Genomic DNA, 20,353 nt, shown 5'->3' with positions numbered 1-20,353 from the left:
GGAAACGTTACCACGTGCAGCTCCAAGAACAAAAGAAAAATAAACATTTAATCTACCTGCATAAGGTAGTTTCACTTATTCTATATTTTTAAATAGCTCCCCTGCATTTAAAAAAGCAGACTTAATACTTGAGGTACCCACCTGACTTTCTCCTCTGCACATGTTAATTTTGGGGAAACCATTAAAGACAGACTATTTTCATTTCTCATTTCACTGTGATCTGACTACAGTGCCAAGTATTCACTTTTAAGTAGGATTTACAACAAAATTCTACGATATTAGCAACCTTGAACATACTCTCTAAATAACAGATTTTTAATGGGCTTCTGAGAGCTGATGTAAAAGGAATGGGTGGATCCCAGGGGAGACAAGCTGCTTGCATATACTAGGGATATGCTACCAGGTGAGGGAAATGAATCTTTTAGAAGTTGTAAAATCAGTAGGACTTCTGATAAGTGGAAAGAGCCATCATCCTTGTATCAGAGCTATGGCTTTGTTTTCCAAGTGAGGTGCTGAGAAGAGCACCTGGAAACAGGATTGTTCCAGTTTGCAAGCTCAGATTCTTCCCTATTTAGCACATCGTCTCTTTCGAATGTCGTCTTTGTCAATTAACCGTTCCTCATACATTCCAAAGAATAGTTTTCTAACATCTCTGGCATACCTATGAGACTAATAGAAAGCTAAGAAACACAGCATGTCAACGTGCAGATTTTAAACACTGAATGACCTGTTTCAATTTACCTTATAGTCAGCCACACCACACCCAGGCAATATGATAGTGGTGTGATAGTAGTAATGCAAACAACTACACTTACTCTGGCAACAAGAGCAGAAAAGACACCTTCAGACTCCAGAGCAAGTATAGACCTAATGTATATGTTAGCAAGGACTAAATGGGTCTCAAGGGTGGTTTAGGAAAATGAATTGCATTCATTCCTATCAGTTTTGAGTAAACTTAATCCAGACTGATTTTAACTCGTCATTCCAATGCAGAAATACATGGATGAACTGAAGATTTGAGGAACTGCTACAGCAGAAGCAGAATGTACCTGCTATAGATACTATTTCTATAACATAACAGGAGGAAAAGGGAGAAAAAGTTTTTTCAGTGGCAAGGACATCTCCTTGCCATAAACTGAGTAAGTTCTAAAATTTGACAACACTGTTACCCATGTTCCGAACAGGAAATCTTCAGGTTTATACCAATTAGTCATGAAGGTACCTTCTTCAACTAGAGTAGAAATGGCCTATCTGGGGTCCATATGAAGGTAACAAATGATAGCAGGTACACAGAATAAAGCGTGTCTGTGTTTACTAACAGAAGCAGAAGGAAGACAAGTAGCACAAGTCAGGTTTCAACATGTACCACCTGAAGAAACTCCCAGAAAGGTAGTTTTGCATACACCATGAACCAAATCTAATGACAACAAGCTGAAATTTCACTGCTAGTCCAATATTTATTTTTTATTCTTTCCATTCTGAATATAATGACAAATTAGGAGTACGTTTTTTTTTCCCAGATTACTTCTCTGAAGATTTGTTCTGTTTCTTAACAGAATTTAGAAGATCAGTAAACACTGCCCATAAAGTGATTTGTTTTTTTTTCAGTGACTGCTGACATCGTAGTTTGGCAGACTGATCTAAAACAGATTAAAAGACAATGCTGTGGTAAAATAAAGCATCTATTTCCCCTAAAAATATTCTGATGCATATGCAACAAATATCACTAATGAAGAAGAAAATAAATCATTTAAATCCCCAGGACTTAATGTTTAAGTACGCTTCTTTTTCTGTAAGTAGCTAAAGAAGCAGAGCACACAGAGGAAGAATCATTTTACTGAAAGAACTAGTCTTAATGCCGGTAATTTAGGGAATCAAGTAAATACCTCCCAAAATTAGTATTCTACAATCATTTTAGAGCTTTGGTAGGTGGTATTTAATATTAAATTGTATTAAAATCAAGCAAATAAGTACATTTCTAGCACCTCAGCCCAGGATGTACCCCACAGGAAGCAACATGAAAATAATCTGGCTAATGGGTCTGTTATTTGTTGATCCTCAGCTTCTTCGCAAACCTTTTGAAGAAAAGAGGCGATTGTAAAAGGCAGTGGTCTCCATGAATTACTTAAGTCAAATAAGCCAATTGTGGCATAACTGAAGAAACAGTAGGGCCTGATTCACTATTGTGCTAATTTCACCAGTTTCAGCTTACTACTGGAGGTACAGCTTAACACTGCAGTAAAAGACGACCCATATTTTTACTTAAATTAAAACCTCTAATATTCATCTAATATTTATAAGAATATATAACAAATAATTGTGGCAAACATTGCATAATAAAGATGAAAGGGAAATTAACCTTGTGAATTTTTAAGCTGAAGAATAAAGACCATTACATTAATAAGACTTAATTATATCATTAAATATTTAAAGTTATGTCCTCTAATAAATGTTGTTTTTATTTAACATATTTCTTTTTTATCTATTACTTGAGTAAAATGCCTTTAAGATAAGAACAAAAAGCCAGCAGAACTGTTTCATTTTTGATGGCCATACAGTTACAGAAGAAGCAAGAAGAGAGTCACATTGCCTTTTCAAGTCAAGGTCAGTTTTCAGGACAGAACAATTTTATACTTTTACCAACCTCAACTCCCTGCCTGGACAGACTGGTGGGGGCCTGCAGCTTTACTAATCTCTCCCCCATCTCCCCTCAATTCTTTTCTTTTTCTAAGACTAACTTGGCTGTACCCACAGTAATGAATTAAGTTAACTAGCACATAAAGCTCATCACCATCCATGTTCCTAGCATCCCATTTAACATCTAACCCTACAGAAAGCACTCAAATATCAGCTTCTAGCCTGCACTGATGAGTCCTCCCTTGCTATTGCTGACAGAAAACAGGTGTAAGAGCAACAAGTGGAAACTAATGAAATCTTCAGGGAAGTTAGCATCTTGCAAGCAAGAGAAAGGGTCAGTTTGGTTCCAAAGACTGTAAGGTACAAGCTTTGCAAGGAATATAGCCCACTCCATCCTTGTGCACATGTCACAAGTTCCTCTCCTTATATTAGTCTCAGCTTATTTTCTTAGACTTCACTATTGTTCTTCAAAGAGAAAGCCAAAAAGGTTACAGTGAAGTCTTCTGACTCAATTCAAATATCAGGCAACAATACAACTCACACCAGCCAGACCACAGTTCTACCAGGAAGAAATTTCTTCTCCAGCACACCTTTCAGAGCTTTTGATGTCTTCTTATAGCTATAGCACTTGATGTGCCATTGGTCTCTCCAGTATACTCCAATTGTTCTACCTGCCTTGGCTGTTCCACACACAGTAGCCTGCACATCTCAGCTTTCAACTGAAAGTCTATGCACTATATGTACTTGCAGAAACACTGATTAAAATCAAATGCAAACACTGAAAAATCAAATCTACCTCATCAGCATTTCAGATTTATCACAAAGGCTACAACTTAATGGTTCTTTAGTAGAAATTCTTTGTTTACAATCACACAAATATGAGGCCCTATCTGCTCAGCCATTGTGCTTTTTTCATTTTTTTCAGTTAAGCCATTCTTTCTGTTTACCACAGTAATATTGTTTCTGATTTCATCCCTACAAATCCTGTTTATTTTTGTAATATTCTTCTGACTTGTCTTCTGTACATTGTGTTTTGTTGCTACGATTGTCTTCCCACTATCCCTCACCATTTCCCACTCATCTATCCGTCATCACCCATACTGTAATTACAGAAATGTTATTTGCTGGTAGACAGATGCATAGGGTTGCTGGCAGGAGTACTGCCATTATGCAGTGCAAATACTGTGCAGAATATTAAAGAATCATATGAATCAAATCTTAGTGAAAGAGTATTCTGAGAGTTATCAAAACTAAGATTGAACTAAGTCTGTTTTCTTTTGTTTACGCATTGGACAAATGTCATCTAAAACCAGGTAACATTTATTTCCATTTGGTAGCTAAGAGTTTACTGGCATAGAAAGTCTTTTAATTAACATGCATTACGCTGCAAATATAGGCAGGTGTAAACACATCCTCCAATACATATAGCTGCCAGTCAGGTTGTTACAGTATGTTTTTCCTTTCAGTACACAAGTAAACAAAAAGTTTAAAAAGCAGACAAGTACTTTCACTTCAACATCTTCCTAATAAACTATCTCCTGAAAATAAGGTATTTGGAATAGTTACCAAAATGAGTAGTTTTCCAGCAGTATCATATTCTACTACTGTGTTTAACTAAGGCTCAAAAGGCAGCAGAAATAAATGGTCTTCCACTAACATTATTTTTGAGCTTTGCTTTAAAGTTTTCACAAATGAGGCATCTGTTTCCAACTGACAAGGTTAAGAATCTGAAGTGACACCGTGCTTACAATTAAAAAGACTCATCTGTAGAACAAATAAGGGATACAGTATCTACGGATCAAATGGATCATCACTGAAATACAAGACACAGAAGTCTTCATAAACACATGCACAAAACAGCACAGTTAAGTGAATACTGAAAGTCCCCTGACAACTGCTTATCATGTCACTACTAAAGTTTCACCTAGGAGTGTGTTGCAGCAATGCATGGAAGCATGTAAAGGGGTCCACTGCTTCTACATTGGTAAAGCTAGCAAAGAAAATGTGACAATGCTGCCAGTACAAACAGGAATGCTGGAACCATTGAGTTGAAGATGCTTTCCCGTGGTAATTTTGCCTTTCCCTTTGACTTCAGCATAAGTGGAAGATTCCCAGCAGCATGCCCCAAGTGCTTTTTCCTGCCAAGCACTAACCTCATAACTGATATCCATGACTGCACATATAGGGGTAAGTGTGCACAAGTGCATATATAGAGTGCTTATACCGTAGAGGATTACAAATGCTCAGTACATTGTAAGAACACTTCTGAAAAGTCAGCGACTGCTGTCATTGAGAGTAAGATAGGATTCACCATTTGCTTTATAGTTCAGCCCAGACATGTTTGGAGGGGTGTATGGTTTTCACACAAAGCTTTCTATTAAAGTGCCTTCAGACAGACTTTTAGTCTCCACGCCACAGTTCACTGCACACCCTTACCCCAAGTTGTCTCATATATAATTTAAATGTTTAATGCAAAGTACAGCTAATGTTAACAATACATATTTCTGAAGACAGACAGTGTAATGCTTTATTTCCTCCAGGAATAACTGGAGTGATCCATAAGCAAATATAAACCCAAGTAACACTGTCTGAAGAGATAAATTGTGCTCATCCTTGAGAAATCTTAGAGTGCATGCTTCTCTTCCTCCTCCTCAACTAGCAAAGTGCGATTTACTGTGTGGTTTTCTTTCAGATGAGGTATTAAAAGCTGCAGTGCACTCTATTCTGTATTAGTATTAATGATACCTTTGGAACTGTGATGTCTTTGATAACCATTGTGTGCTGCTGACTGATGGCTCTTTCTAGCCTAGAAAGGTACTTGGATTTAGTAGGTTTGTGTGGGCTTAGAGTGGAGGCCCTGAGAATATTTAGAAGCTGAGGATTCTAAATTAATATTGAATATTATATCATTAAAGTTGATAGTAATACCATCTAAAGGCACTCTAAACATTCTTTGTCCATGCAGGAAATTATTAGATATTATCCTAGCATAGTTCTGGACATTCTTTATTGCTATTCATTCTCAGAGTCAATGGATGAGAATCCACACAAGCAAGAGCCGAGACAGCAGAATCATCCTCCTTATGTACAATCTCTCATGTACTTGCTGCAAGGGCCCCATTTTTATAAACCCTCAAAAGCAGCAATTCTGATAATTGTATGACTAATACCTCCATTGTCAGAAAGTGGTATCCTCCACATACAATAAATGGAGTTGATAGTAACAGCAACACTGAAAAAGTGTTTAGGAAAGGGAAATTGTATAGGGAAGTGAAAACAGGATAAACTTAGAAGATTAATCTTCGGCATTTTTAAATCTGTATTATAGCCTGTTGTATATAGTAAGCATATGTTTGTTTAAACAAGATAACTTTCAAACTAATTCCACATTCCTTTGTCTATTTCTTTTACCATACTAATACTTAAAATAATTGCGCACAAGAACAGTCTCATGTTCTGCCTCAACATTTTAATAACATTATCTGAAGTGTGAGCAGTGGTCATGAGCACAACCGGTTAGAGATGAAATTTGACTGCGTGTGGGGCTAGGAACAGAGATGGCTGTTAGAAACCAAAGCTACAAAAAGCTCAGCAACTTCGTGATCAGTGCAATTCCTAGCAGAGTGCTCTTGACTCTGCATAGCCACTTTTGCACTAGCATTAAGCACCTGCCATCTCAGCAGTCTCAGTAGAGAGAAGAGGACTCTGGACTGGTGGTTGAACGCCTCACTCTCAGGAGCAGCCCCCCGAGGTCAGGTTTGAGAAATGCTGGCAGGGCAACATGGGAAACAATCAGTGCTGCTGCCCACTGAACCTGTTCTAGGAACAGACAACTTCATTCCTGCGCTTGTCAGTCTGTCACCAAGAAAAAATAGAAAGGAAAATTAAAAGGTTATGATGTTATCTTCTCCAAAAATAGGATTTCAGTCATCAGGGAGGAGGAAAGTGCTTGGATGTTTTTACTCGGGCTCTGAAATCTGCTGACATCTCCCTGTCACCAGTACTGAGCTTTCTTTTGGTACTGCTAAAGGTCATGGAGCACTGGGAGGGGAGGGCGAGGGGATACCTTCATTCAAAAGACCAGAAGAAGAAGTGTTCAGAATTGACGTGATAGAGAAAAACAAACAAACAAACAAACATTTGCTTCTCCTAGCAGTTCTTGACAACACTAAAAAAAGTCATGCCTCTCATTACTCAGCTTTGTCTCAAGTCTACCAAAGACCAAAGGTTGGTTCCTAAAATATGGATGCTGCTGAGTGAACTGGTCACTCAGGTGGCCTAATTTCTTATATTTCTGGAAAAAAACAAACAAACAAACAAACAAACCAAACATCAAAAACAAAAGCAGGTTGTAAGACCCAAAAAGACTTACGGAAAACTGGAGGGAAAAAAAAAAAGAAAAACATTCTATAAGTCTAGAATATTACCTGCAAGAATGAAGAGGAATTAATAAGCACTACTACTTACTTTACTTAGAAGGACAGAGTTCAATGGCATCAATATAAATTGGAGGAAAATCCTCTGGTATGAAAGCAAAGAAAGACTAACGCAGTTCTAAAGGCAAAGCAGGGGATAACAATATTAAGTCTGATCCTGGAACACCACAAGGTAGCCTATAAACACAGACCACTCAGCACTTCTGAGGGTCAAGCCTTTGGCACTACAGCATTTGTGATTCAGTCGCTATAGATTAGGATTGATCTCCACCATCTCTGCTTAAAAAAAAAAGAAAGAAACTAACCTTGAAATTGTCATCCACACCTGGAGTCCAGCCAAAAGCAAAAAAGGTAGTGGAGACAATCGCTGGAGAAGTAGAACAAAATGACCCCAGAGGTTAGTACAGATGCATCAAATAAAAACAATGGATTTTGATCTAAGAAGAATTTATGTAATCTCTTTTATTCAAAAACTAAAAGTGTAATCATTTTTCCCCCTGAAATGCAGAATTGCATCTGTCTCTGTTTAAAAACAGATACTAAGAGGGTATCTTAATACTCTTTCAGAATTGGAAATGCATAAAGGCATATTTGAAAGCAGTGCAGTTATAGCAGACAACATTATTCCATAGCAATATGATAATCTGCTACCCATCTTTGTTGCTTTTGGGAACAGAAGGAGCTTGAAGGAGCTTCAAAGCTGAGCTGCGGAAGCAAGCCATATTGAAGTTAGGAATGGCACTCAGCAACTCACTATAAGAGGGAATAACACAAGTGGTCAACCTTTTAATGCTGCATTGCAAAACGAATTTGGGGTGATTTTGAAATATTTATTTGCTTTTGGTGAGGCAATATTCTGAGTTCAAATTAATAAAGAATTCTAGCATGCTGTAGAACCTGTTTCCTCAGAAGCATAAAACTACTTCAAAGTCACTGACACTGAGGATGAGAAAGACCACAGAATGTGGTCTTCAAGTACTTAAAACGTTTATGTTCAGAGATTGCAGCAGTGTGTCCATAGCATATGATTTACTCATTTGCAACAGGCAACACCTAGCAGCCACCAAGCAAATTCATGGAAAGACAAACCTGAATTCCCAGTGGTTAACTTGATCTCAAATCCTAGACGTTTAAGCTTCAGAACCGCAGAGTTTCAGTTTAATGCTAAGAAAAACACTAGGAAACTATGCAATAGTGTGTATTATATACAGATAACAGCTGCAAAAAAAAAATGTGAATCAAGATGCCCTCAAAGATTCAGCCCAGGGAGAGGTACCATATAAACAGGAATAAAGAGCAAGAAGCATGAGGAATTGGGCTGCTCTGTCAGCGACTTTGTTGGTTATAAAGTACATTTGTGGTAGGCATAGTGTATTACCTAATATTTATCACATTTGATGGTCACAGGTGTTCCTACTTCAGAAAAGATTTTAGCAAATGCCCCTAACTGTGTGACATCTGGATCCTGTCATCACACTAACAAGAGCTAACTTTTGCCACTAGGCTCTGCTCTGGCAGATGTGCTTTTACTGCCACTGTTCATTTCCTTCCCTGTTAAAATGCAAAACATTAGCTTTTACTCACAAATAGATATAACCTGTTCTTTTCTGCCTCTATGTTACTCAGATCCTTATATGTTGTTAGCCCAACCCCAAAAATACTAAATAGTTTTACTTGCTAGAATACTGGGTCAGATTCTCAAGTAGTACAAAGTCCATGGACCTATGATTGACACTTTCTGTTAAGCATCCTTAGCACATTCACCATGTTGTTGAAAGAGCAGTTAATAAAAAAGCTCAGGAGGGAAATGGAAAGTTTTCTGTGGAGCTGCAGAGAGAACAAACTACTCTGAGGTAAGCCAGAGTCAAGTTGGCCAACACTTAGAATATTTTGCTGAAAGCATTTTTTACAAAACTCAAAATCTCTTTTAAAACTTAGTGGTTTTGCAGCCTTAAGTATAACTGAGTAAAGTTTACACTTTCTTTAAGTCCCAGAGTTTCATTCAGACCATCCAAAGGCTGTGTGGAGTCATGCCCCAGGGACCTAAGGCCCTTGCCAGTTGGCTTTTTACGTTGTCTAATCAGTCCTGTGCCACTGACTTTGTGATTTCATTAGGGATTTCATCTCCAGAATAATCTAACACTGAGCAAGATCCCTGACCTCAGAGCCATGCTGCCTCATCGCTAGCTGCGTGCAGAACAGACCAAGAGAAGGTTACCAAGCTGACGGCTAGGAAATCAGATGCTCGCTGTGGTTCAGTGACTCCTGTTGAACACAGTACGGTTTTGCAAGAATGCCTGTTTGCTGCAGAGCTTTTTCTTGATAAAACCAGATTTTTGGGAAAGAGAACATGATTAAAGAAAGCTTTTTTTTCCAGAAAGGTTTTTAAGCCAACTTGTACTTTTTAATCCCTTGCAAAATGAAATAAAATACAAAACCTAAAAAGCTATGAAAAATATACATAGCTAAACAGTAATCTGTATTAAATGACTGTCCCATTTGTAATATGTACTATTTTTTATTAAGTGGCAGAAAAAGGCAAGAAACAATAAGCCTATCTACTTAGAAATCCAGAGATCTCAAATCTAGAGCAAATAAAGAATGAGAGTATTATGAAGTCAAAAGAAAATGTAGGAGAATGTTTTGACTAAAAATACTTCAGTTTTTATATTATTTTAAAAAGGGTCATAGAATTGAATATAGACTTTATAAAAATTGCAAACATCAAGTATTCTACAGTATACCACATGTCTAGGAAAATTCCAGTTTTATTCAATGTATTAATATCAGTCTGTCAGATTAGACAACGTATGCTGACAAGGATATAAATTCCATTCTGATCTGAGTTTTTTTTCATATTAAATTATATAAAGCAATTTACACTTCTGTCCAATTCTGTAGGAAATTAAAACCTATGATTATCATTTGCCTAACAGCATGAATGTTAAAAATTGAAGGCTTTAAATAATGACCATCACGCATTTCAGCCATATTTCAAACTTTTAGAAAATAATTCATTTTTGGCAGACCATCTGACAAGTTCACAACTTTTGAACAAGCATTATATTATGTGTCATCTGTATTCTTTTGTTCATCTCATACCTATCAATTTTGTTCATCAAAACCTAGGACTGTTTAAAACATGGAAGAAGTTTGGCGTATTATTTGGGTCACTTATGGAAATCAAGAACATGATTTAGCATTAATATACATAAAAATGACTAGAAATTATTCACCACAAATCCAGATCAGTTTGGGGCTTTTTAAACTTCTATGTATAATACAAAGCATTTTCACAGTGAGGGACAGAAAAATTCAGGTGAAAAACATAATTACAAAATGGAAATCTAGCTTAGTAGAAGCTATGTAGGAAATAATGTTATTCTCATCACAGCAGGATATTGGTAAATAAGAATTACATCTATGAATGTTAATTTTTAAAAACAAAACCTAGCATTCTCACTTCAAATGCAAACTCCTATGCAGTTCCGAGTTCTGGTCAAATTTACTGCAGAGCTATAGCACCACCACATAAGGCATAATCCATTTTTTCAAAAGAAACAAAGAATAGTCAATAGATTAACTGAAAATAAATGGAAACACTACAGAAAGTTATTTTCATGATTTGAGAACAGCTGAAGAGAGATTTGGAAAGCAAGCATCTTCTCACTGTAATTGTGGCTATCACACTCCTTCCACCAGGATGGGGACCTCTGCAGAGAAAGCAGCTGTTCTGCAACACCCAAAAGCACTGAGACATGAGAATCCAAACTTGTTCATTAAGGCATTTACTTTTGAGTTTTGAAGGAAGATCACCCACTGAGCATTCGGTACATTAAGGATGACAGCTTATCTCTGTTGGAACAAATCTGTACTACTTCTGTACTACTCCGAAGCAAGGAGAAGTGTGTGGTTGCCTTTTATAGCTAAAGGCTATCTTTTATATTCAAATTCAGGTGCATCCACACTACCAGTAGCTGCATATGTCAAGTGTAGACATGTCCTGACCTTTAGTGCAATACTTGCTACTGCTAATACCCGAGTTTCTTCATTTTGTGACCGGTTGGCACTAGAGATTGGAGCCAGAACAGAAGCCTACATACAAAAAGAATATAATCAGGATGCAGGTTTGACTGCATACCATGATGGTATAGACTAGCCAAGGTATTCCTTATCAGGGTTTAGTACTGTGCCGTCTTCTGCCACCACTCATTTATTGTTACTACTTTCAAAGAACTATTCAGAGATTTGATTCCATGACTTAGATGCAAAGACTTTGGCACAGCAATGTACCTACCCAAACTGGACACCCGCTACAGTCTTCTCCCACCCCTCAGTTAACTGAGAACTCTGCATTTAGGAAGATTTTCTAAAGCCAATAGTCAAACCTGCACACAAGCCAGAACAGCATATACCATATAGAAATAGTCACCTAGTATTCACACCGTTGCCTCATCATCTTTTTCCAAAAAGACAGCCAAGTTGTCCCCTTAATTTTCTTCTCATTTTTGTCTTTGTACTTAGCTCTCTGTAATGTTAAAAAGCTTGGAATAGGAGTGGAATAATGACAAAAATCCATTACCATCTATCCACGAAGGTTTTTTTTTGTCCTGCATTATTGCGTTACGATAGCCTGGAAGAAGCATCGATCTACAGCTCTTTATTCCTTGTGCATAACCTGCACTACCTTTACTCTGTTTTTATTTTTGCATCATCACAAATGACCTTCGTGGAAAAGAAAATGCTTTACACATGCACCAAATAGGTTAAAACTCTTCATTGCATGAAATGCAATTAAGAAGTTGCATACCCCATTCCAGTGCAGGACAAGTGTAGCAGGGCCACCAGAACAAACGAGCCACCTGCCTTAGTACTCAGATACCTAAGCTGGACAGTGACCCAACTGCTCTCTGAAGAGCAAAGCACAACAGGACATAAGTTCCCTGGCTTTTGTCTAACTGTATGCTTCAGATACTACTTCTATAAAGACCTACTGCTCAGTGACCGTACCAGCGCGGTGTAATTGGGGTTCTGCTGACCCCCACACCACCCACACTGCCTGCCCCTGATCCCCTCCTCGGTGTGCTTGAAACACAGAGCCCAGCTCCCTAGCAGACGAGCACCTGAACGCAGCTCACCCTCTGAAACGGGGAGCCAAGCAAACAGCCTGGGTGCTGTAGCTGGATGACACCGAACAGGACCACAGCCCTCCCACCCTGGGGCTTTGGCCCTGGCTTTTAGAATAAAATGCCTCTTGCATGTCAGGTTTGCATAGGCAGTTCAGCTCACACATTATCCTTAGCTAAAAATGCTCTCTACTGCAGCAGGGGCTCGGGCTGTAATGGGATCACCAGGGAAGTGCAAACAGTCTCTTGCAATACTGCTACCCACACAATACCAAAGCAACTCCCGGCCTCCTCAGAGGCTCACAAACAGTTGCAGCTGGAAGGTGACGTGCAGCATTTTAGCAGCACTTGCAGCAATACCAAGCCATGATTGCTAGGGTGTTGCTGTGAGTAATGTAACTCGAATTTGCACTGAAGCAGGATGACAAACGTTTTGGAATGAAACAGTGCTGCCTGCACAGTTGAGCTACTCCTACCGAGTGGTAAATGGAGGCTGTCGTGCCCCCTTGCGGGTGGCAGTCGACAGAGGATGCCCCTGGAGGCCTGACTCACTGCTGAGCAGAGGGAAGCACACAGCTCGCTCTGCAGCACTCCTGTTGCGTGCTGCTGCTCCCTCAAGTGCCTTTTTCTTATTCTAAAACGAGCACATTACTTGCCATGTTCGACAGGTATGTTTCCCTTTCTTCTTTGGCATCAGAGCTTGCCTACAAACACAAGGCTAAATTCAGATAGTACTGTAAAAAGATCTGCAACCTTGCTATTGTCAAAAATCAATAGCTTTGCCATTAACATGACTGTGAATGAAGTCAGCACGCTGAAGTAACTTTCCCTGAAAATAAACTTCCTCAGTCGCACCTGACAGTGATTCAGATTTGCAGATCCATGCATACAGTGGGTGCCCTACATCCCCTTTACACATAACATCACAATTTCACAGACTTGGTTCTGCTTGCAGGAACTTATTGCCCCATATAGCAGAACAAAAGAAACAACATGACATAACTCTGTCAAGGGACTGTGCAGTGTGAGTCCAACACAACTTAATTTCTGCTGCTTACTTCAATTGATTTGACTTATTTTCCTCTTTCTTGACACATACCAACTCTGACTCTCTAGGCTCAGAAGACTAAATTCAGAAGTGATGTGTAGAAGATAAGTTAGGTGTCTTCAAATAGCTGTTGGAGTTAATTTTATCTTACTGCTTAAAGGAACCAAGTACGTGTTATTTAGTACCAAAGTAAATATACTTTGAAGCACGTTCTTATGAGATAAAGTTCTTCTTAATGAGATAAAACATGTTCTACCTGAGGAATATTCGAAATCCAATTCCTTCCAACAAAGGAAGTGAAGAACATGTAAAATTCATTAGAAATGAAAACAGATATTTAGATTAAAATTATCAATAAATATAATGACAAACAACTACACATTTTTTCATATGTATTTGCTGTAGATGATTACTTGCAATGTTCCATAGTTTTAACAGAACATTAAGTTGTACAAAAAAATTCTCAAAGTACAAATATTGCTGGAATTCTGAACCGGAGTGTGGGAAGAGAGCAGGAGAATAAATAACAAACAAAACCAACATCACAAATGGCTGCCATCTCCTCTAAATTTGGTATTCTCAATTTTGGGGATTCATGAAACTACATTAATGACACATTATTATTTCTAAGCAAAAACTACAGAGTTGTCATTCTGAATTCACTACTGCTCATAATACCGCTTTGATTTGAACTACAGAATATGCAAAATCTGCCCCCTTAAACATGAACAATAAGATGACAGAGGAAACGTAAATAACACAATTGCTGTGTTTTCCATCTTGTTTTGTAAGAGGAAGATACATTAGCAAAAAATAATCCTGCAGTCTGCTATACTGGCTGTCTTATCTATTTTTGTTTACGTTTTGTTGAAATCAACACCTTCTATCAGGGTAAGAAATTCTGTTTCATTTGTTTGCTCATTAAGAACAAGAAAGTGCATAATCCAGAAAGGGTTGATGTACAGATGAAGCTGTCAAGAGCAATACAATTTCTAACAGTAGTTTCTCAAATGTGATAATTACTATTTATTTTATAGGCTTACACATGACATGCCATTATTAAAGTAACTCCCACTTCAGCTTTTATTATTAACCACACTTTTCAATCTCTTATCGACCCCAAGCAAAACTGTATTTTTCTGCACAGCAACAACAAAAAGCTAACACTCAACGTTTACTTTACTAGGAATTATTCTCAGAGCTATTTCCACATTTTAAAAGGTGCCTCATTTGAAAATACTGATGGCATCCATTAGAGATTGAAATTGCCCTTTAGAATTGAGTGGATAAATCATCATACTGTAGGGAAAACCAGAAGGAATTTCAAAAGCATTTGGAGCTAGTCCAGCTGAGATCCCATACAGATCAATGCGGGTTTTAGCACCACTTCCATTGGCAACAGCAATCAGAAGGGAAGAGCCAACGCAGGCCCTTCATGTGAATTACCTGTCTTCACATGGGGGGAGAACGGGGATAGCAAACCTGGACCCAGCACAGTTAGGTCAACCCACAGCTGCTTTCAGAAACATGAAGTAATCTCTTTGCTAAAGCTTTATATAGTGGGATTACAATCTGTCGTAGGTCCCTACTCAGGTTTTTTTTTTTTTGGCTGCAGACCCTCTGTCTCGCCATTGATCATTACTACTTTATCCTCCTTTATTATTTATTTTTCCATGAGTATGAAGTGATGACCTGTCACAGCTCTGGTTTAAGCTAGTGTTCTGCACACAGTTTACCACTGCACATAGAAGCAATAGAGGTGTGCTGTCACCTAAAGGCTGCGAATGCACAGGCACCAAACTACTTGAAACCTCTAGGGGTAAATTCACTCTTTCTTAGGCCTATGGAAATGGATCTGCTGCACGGTCATACAGCAGGAAAGCAGGGGAAGATAGTGAACCCAGAAATGAAGAACCCAGAGACGAAAATGAAAAAAATCAGAATAAATTAATACCAATAGTCACAATATTAGGGAGAAACTCTTGGATGAAAGAAGGAAGGAGAAAGACATCTGATGGATTGGGTGATAGAGCAAGAATAACACTAAGAAGGACCAGCAATAGCTAATAACAGGAGCAGAGCAGAACATGGAGGTTTGTGTCCAGTAGAAAGTGAACAAAGAGTTCAAAAGAGCAGAAAATTCAAAAAAAACAGTCCAGAGATCACCCTCTAGATTCGTAAAAAGGAAGGGAGTAAGATCAGAATCTTATGGACTGAGATCTTACCTGACCCATGAAATAAGTGTTCTTCCTCGATGCTTTTACATGTATTTTTTTTACATGGATGGTAGATTTTTGATCTTATGTACTTGCAGAGATGCAGCGCTGCAGCAAAGCATGCTAGCAACATCACAAAAATGTTTTGCCAGACATGTTTGCTTTTCTTCTGCCAAACACTTAGCTTTTCCTCTAATAAGAAAAGGTCTTGAGAATCCTACCACTTTTTCTTGATGAATAAGCCAACTACAGGTTTCATTCACTGGTCAAACAGCACTCACACAGTCATGCTGTTGCCATGCCCCTTCATGTCTACAGTTTTGATAAACATATCAGTATTTGTGGGAAAATCCAAGCATCCACAATGGTAAAGTTCCTGAACAAGTGAGCAGTAATGAATATAAAAGGCATGCACACGACAATAAAAAGAATTATCCTGCTAAATTTTGCTACAAAACTGTGGACACAACTGTGTTCAGTTATGGCCAGCAGCAGGGGAGGTGGCCAGAATCTATCCACTGATGTTTCTAAGACTTCTTTGTTCATTTCCTTCTTTTTATGGATTTCTCTGCTGCTCTTGTTTTGATACGCTTTTAGTCCAGTCAATTCTGCTGCTTTTTCACTAATTGAAAGTCATAGTCGAATTTTTAACAATGTTAATTTTTGGTGAAATAACATTTTTTTGTCTGAATTACTATAATTACATTCAATGCACTCCTTTATTGCAGCCTATCGTCCAGATGGCTCTGCTGAAGAAATAGAAAAGCTAATATAATATACAAAGATGAAAATTACCAGTAGATCTGATATTGTTTAAGTACTGAAGATTTTTTTTTCCCCCAGACAGATAAAGCGCAATATCCTCAAAACTAGCATCCATATTTTCTGATACAGAAAAAAACAGAGATTTGTAAATCCTTAAGAAGCACCTTTGATGTTTAGGTTTTTGTATTCCTTTGATCAGAGATTAGTTGCTAAAAATGCAGCAAAAAGTATCGCTTACTGATACACAATGTTTAGTTCTTAAAGAACTCAAGTGGAAACAGTGCCCAGCCCCCCCATACCTGATTTGTTGGCCTCCACAGCTGAAATGGAACTCAATTTTAAGCATGAATAAGTAGAACACTAATCTATAATTTCACCTAAAACATTTCCTAAATTATCTCTTTTATTTAACTGAAGGGAATATGATAAACAGGTCTCAAATGATCATTGGCATGTTCTACTATGAATTTCATTATACCACTGAATTCTAATGTTTCAGGAGAGGTGTCACTTAGAACTTAATTAATATTCACCAAAACCTAGGAACTGTAACAAAATTCAGAACAGGATATAACACCCATCTCTTACTGCATTTGTCAGATTGCATTGTCAGACACTGGAGTCTGAAACATAACTAAAATGGCAAAAAAACCACTTTCAGTCCTAAATGCATTTCTTAATAAGTATTAAGTTTTTGTTCTCAAAAGCAAGATCCCTCAATATAAAATCATCATTGTGAGAGAAACAGTAGCTGTTACATGGACATGGAAATAGGATGCAGCTTCCTGCGATTGCGTTTAAAGGGAAAACTGAACTGACACTTCATTACTGTGTTAGTCATTCCTTTTTTTCCTGTGCAATAGATGGCTGGGTTGTATTATTATTATTATTTTTAACTTTATTTCACACTGCTATCTTATGCATGCAATAAAGATACATATGTATCTCAGAGGTATTTTATATAGTCATTTAGAACTGCATCATAAGATACATGAACAAGGAGAACACAATGAAAATGTACCCAGTGGGAAAAATTGGTTTGTCTTTCCTCAGAAGGTTTGACTTTGCAATTTCTGCTACGTCATTTTTCTCACAGCAAAAAGAACTATATTGCTTTCTTACTTCACAACTACGTTATAAGGCTTACTTTATTATGGTTGGTAAAGCACTTTAATTTCTTGGATGAAAGCTGCTGAAGAAGTGCAAATAATTTCTATTTTAAAAATAATTTTAACCTCAGAGTCGTACTTCAAAAATCTCAAAGCTCTTGTGACAATCTTGTGAAATATAAAAGATTAAGAATTTGGATTTACATATGCTAGGGACAATTGGGATTCTGCCTTAAATAGTGCTGAGGGTGTCAAAAAGATTTTAGTTTAGGTAATCACCGAAGTACAGAATCCTTAACCACATTGATGACAACAGCAAGGACAGCTTTTAAGGCTCTCAGTCATCTCTGTCCAAGCTCTCCCACAACACCATACCACCTCCAATTTCCTCCTCACTTTTACTGGAGTAAAAATACGTCAGACTAAATTAGAAAGACTGGGAGGAAGAACTGGAGAAGAAAGAATCTAACCATTGAAATATCCGAAGTTCCTCCAGCCCCTATTCTCCACTCAGATATGAAGAGATGGGAGCTGAATTATAAGCCGTTTGTGCTTCAGACCCAGTGATGGCATGGGGGAACCACCTCTCTCACATGGAGATAGAGTCGTAGAGGCTGCTATTCCTTTCTTTCCTCCTGTATTTTCAGATTCACTGTGAACTACTTGAATACACTAGCAGCTTCAACTATGTTCCTAGTACATATGGACAATAGTTACTGGCAATCATTCCGTCTGACAAGTCTACCAGCAAAATAGTGGACTCCAAAACCAGAATCACTTCTCACTTCCAGCGCTAGGCATCCTTCTCCATGTTAAGGGAGCAGAGGGAGCAGGCGGGGATGGGCAGCCCTGGAGCAGTGCAGAGCCCACACTGTACATGGTGACACCATGATGAGGCCAATCACCTGGCTACACTGGAAACATCTGAGGCTTTTCATGTATGCAGGAGTCCAAACTGGTTCTCTTAGTGAAATTTTAAGAAAAATCAGTACAGCCTTCTGTTATGGGGCTGTAAAGCAGGTTGGCTACAGTATTTACATCTCGCTAATTATGTTATTTTGTCAAGTGGATCTCATCCAGTCTGAACTGAGAGATGTTGCCCCCACATCATCCTGCTAGCTCAATATCCAACTTCATATAGCATGACAAGGTAACATTTTTGTGAACAAGCCTAGTGTCTGTGATCTGCTTTCGTATGAAATTAGTTTCTTCCCAAATGCCTGTTATTCCAGTTGTTAAATTACTTTAAGTCATGCTCCAAGGCATGTATAGTATACTACAATCAAATAGGAACAACACTTTGCATATCATTAAATGCCAAATTCTTTTTTGCTACTCTAGAAACAGAACTGCAGCCAGAAATGTGTGCTTTCTATGCTTCTTTGCAATTCCAATTGCCAAGTGAACATAGGCTGGGGAAGCAGTGCTGCCAAGTGTCAGTGCTGCGTTAATATTGTTATTATTCTCTGGGAGTGAAGTATATAATGCTATTTTCTCCAAAGGCATTATTGATACCAAGGATTAGCATTACAATTTGTATAATTATTGCAGCGCCCACAAGACTCCATGTCATCAAATATTTATCCAACTCAGAATAGTTGAGAGCAAGTGATTTTAAAGGCCCTACTGGACCTTTGGAAGAAAAAAGTGATCAGGTAGCTCATTCAAAACATAATACAGTACTGTTACAGGATGCTTGAGAGATATTTGGTCTCAACCTTGAAATCTCTTTACATTACTCTTCTTTATCAGCCCCACCCCCCCCCCCAACCTGTCTAATTTAAAGTCTCCAGTGCCCTCTACTCACTTCACATGACCTGTCCCCCAGTGTCCAGTGGCTGCTTTTTCTGCTTTAGGGCTCTCTCACACCCATACCTGCCACAAAATGCAGTAGGTAATGCCTTGTCGTCCAACTGATACTATTTGGTAACAGCAAGGCATTCAATGACAACATTACTGGTTTGCCTTTTTATTTTTTAATGGCAACAGCAGGATGCCTTCTGAAAAATACTGTTTCATTGAAGTATATACACTGAAATATTACTTAATGAGAAAGACAAGGCATTTTGTCTAAAACCATATAATTGGAAGTCATTTGCAACTCTTTCAGGCTTTTCTTCCAATCTTTGTTTGAAGAAGCAAGGAAGTGCCTCTACCTAGGCTCCAAAAACAAGGCAGACTTAAAAAAAAATAACCCTGTACACAGTTTTAAAGAAGTGTAAGTCACACACCTTAGAATAGTTGTTCAATGACATCTTGGCCTTCAAACTCCATGCTCCAGTACAGGCTGCACTAAATTCACAGGAAGTGCCTGACTTTACCAACATGAGCATGGGATCCATCATCCAGGCCCTACGCAGCTTTTGGGCTTCAGGATCAGTGTTCAATCCAGTAGTAAATTTACATGCAAAGGAGGACTCATACAACCTATTTAACATATACCTACTGTTACTCTGAGGATTAGCCCTGATTCACCTTCTACCTTTTCTCTGTATTTGTTAGTTTTGAAGAAACAACCATACAGAACCTTAACAGAAAACATCAGTTTCAAACCACAATATATTTGCTGCTGAGTATTGGGTGTCAAACTGCTACAAAGTGAAAGTCTTGATTAACTAAGTTATAATGAATAAAAGCTGACTTGACAGCTAACATTTAGCAGTGAACACTTAAGTTACATAGCATTCACCCAGTGCTAATGCCCTTGAAAAAATCCGTCCTTTTGACTGTTCCGATTGCATGAAAAAAGGACTGTGCTACCTCAGTAGCTGGCATTACTTTAAGAAATGAGCATTTCTAAAAATTAAGTTTGTTGAACTACAAAATACTTAAGGCTTCCTAAGTCCTCAGAAATGCAAATGCAATTGCGCCGTCCTGTAACAGCTCAGTGAATGATACCGAGTCATTGATCTTTCCTTTGCTTTCCTTCCTGCCTTTCTTTGGAGACTTCTCCATCTCCTTCTCTCCAGCTCGGGGAGGTCAGCTGCTCTATCAGCAATAAAAAGAGTAGAGCAGA

At 38.2% G+C, this 20,353-nt stretch overlaps 2 protein-coding genes and 1 long non-coding RNA gene across 5 annotated transcripts in view; 1 reads left to right on the top strand and 2 right to left on the bottom strand.

Moving 5' to 3' along the window:
- LOC310879844 (uncharacterized protein) overlaps positions 1 to 20,353 on the top strand; it is a 796,982-nt gene that overhangs the window by 5,789 nt on the left and 770,840 nt on the right. The gene's annotated exons all lie outside the window — the stretch shown is intronic.
- The window catches only part of CDH8 (cadherin 8), a 360,695-nt gene that overhangs the window by 156,281 nt on the left and 184,061 nt on the right, over positions 1 to 20,353 (bottom strand). The window lies entirely within an intron of this gene.
- Positions 1 to 20,353, bottom strand: part of LOC310879865 — a 48,480-nt gene that overhangs the window by 5,237 nt on the left and 22,890 nt on the right. The gene's annotated exons all lie outside the window — the stretch shown is intronic.

The sequence above is a fragment of the Anser anser genome, assembly GCF_964211835.1.
Source record: "Anser anser genome assembly, chromosome: 11".
NCBI lineage: Eukaryota > Metazoa > Chordata > Aves > Anseriformes > Anatidae > Anser > Anser anser.
The sequence above is the reverse complement of the archived record's forward strand: the minus strand, read 5'-3'. Positions and strand labels throughout refer to the sequence as shown.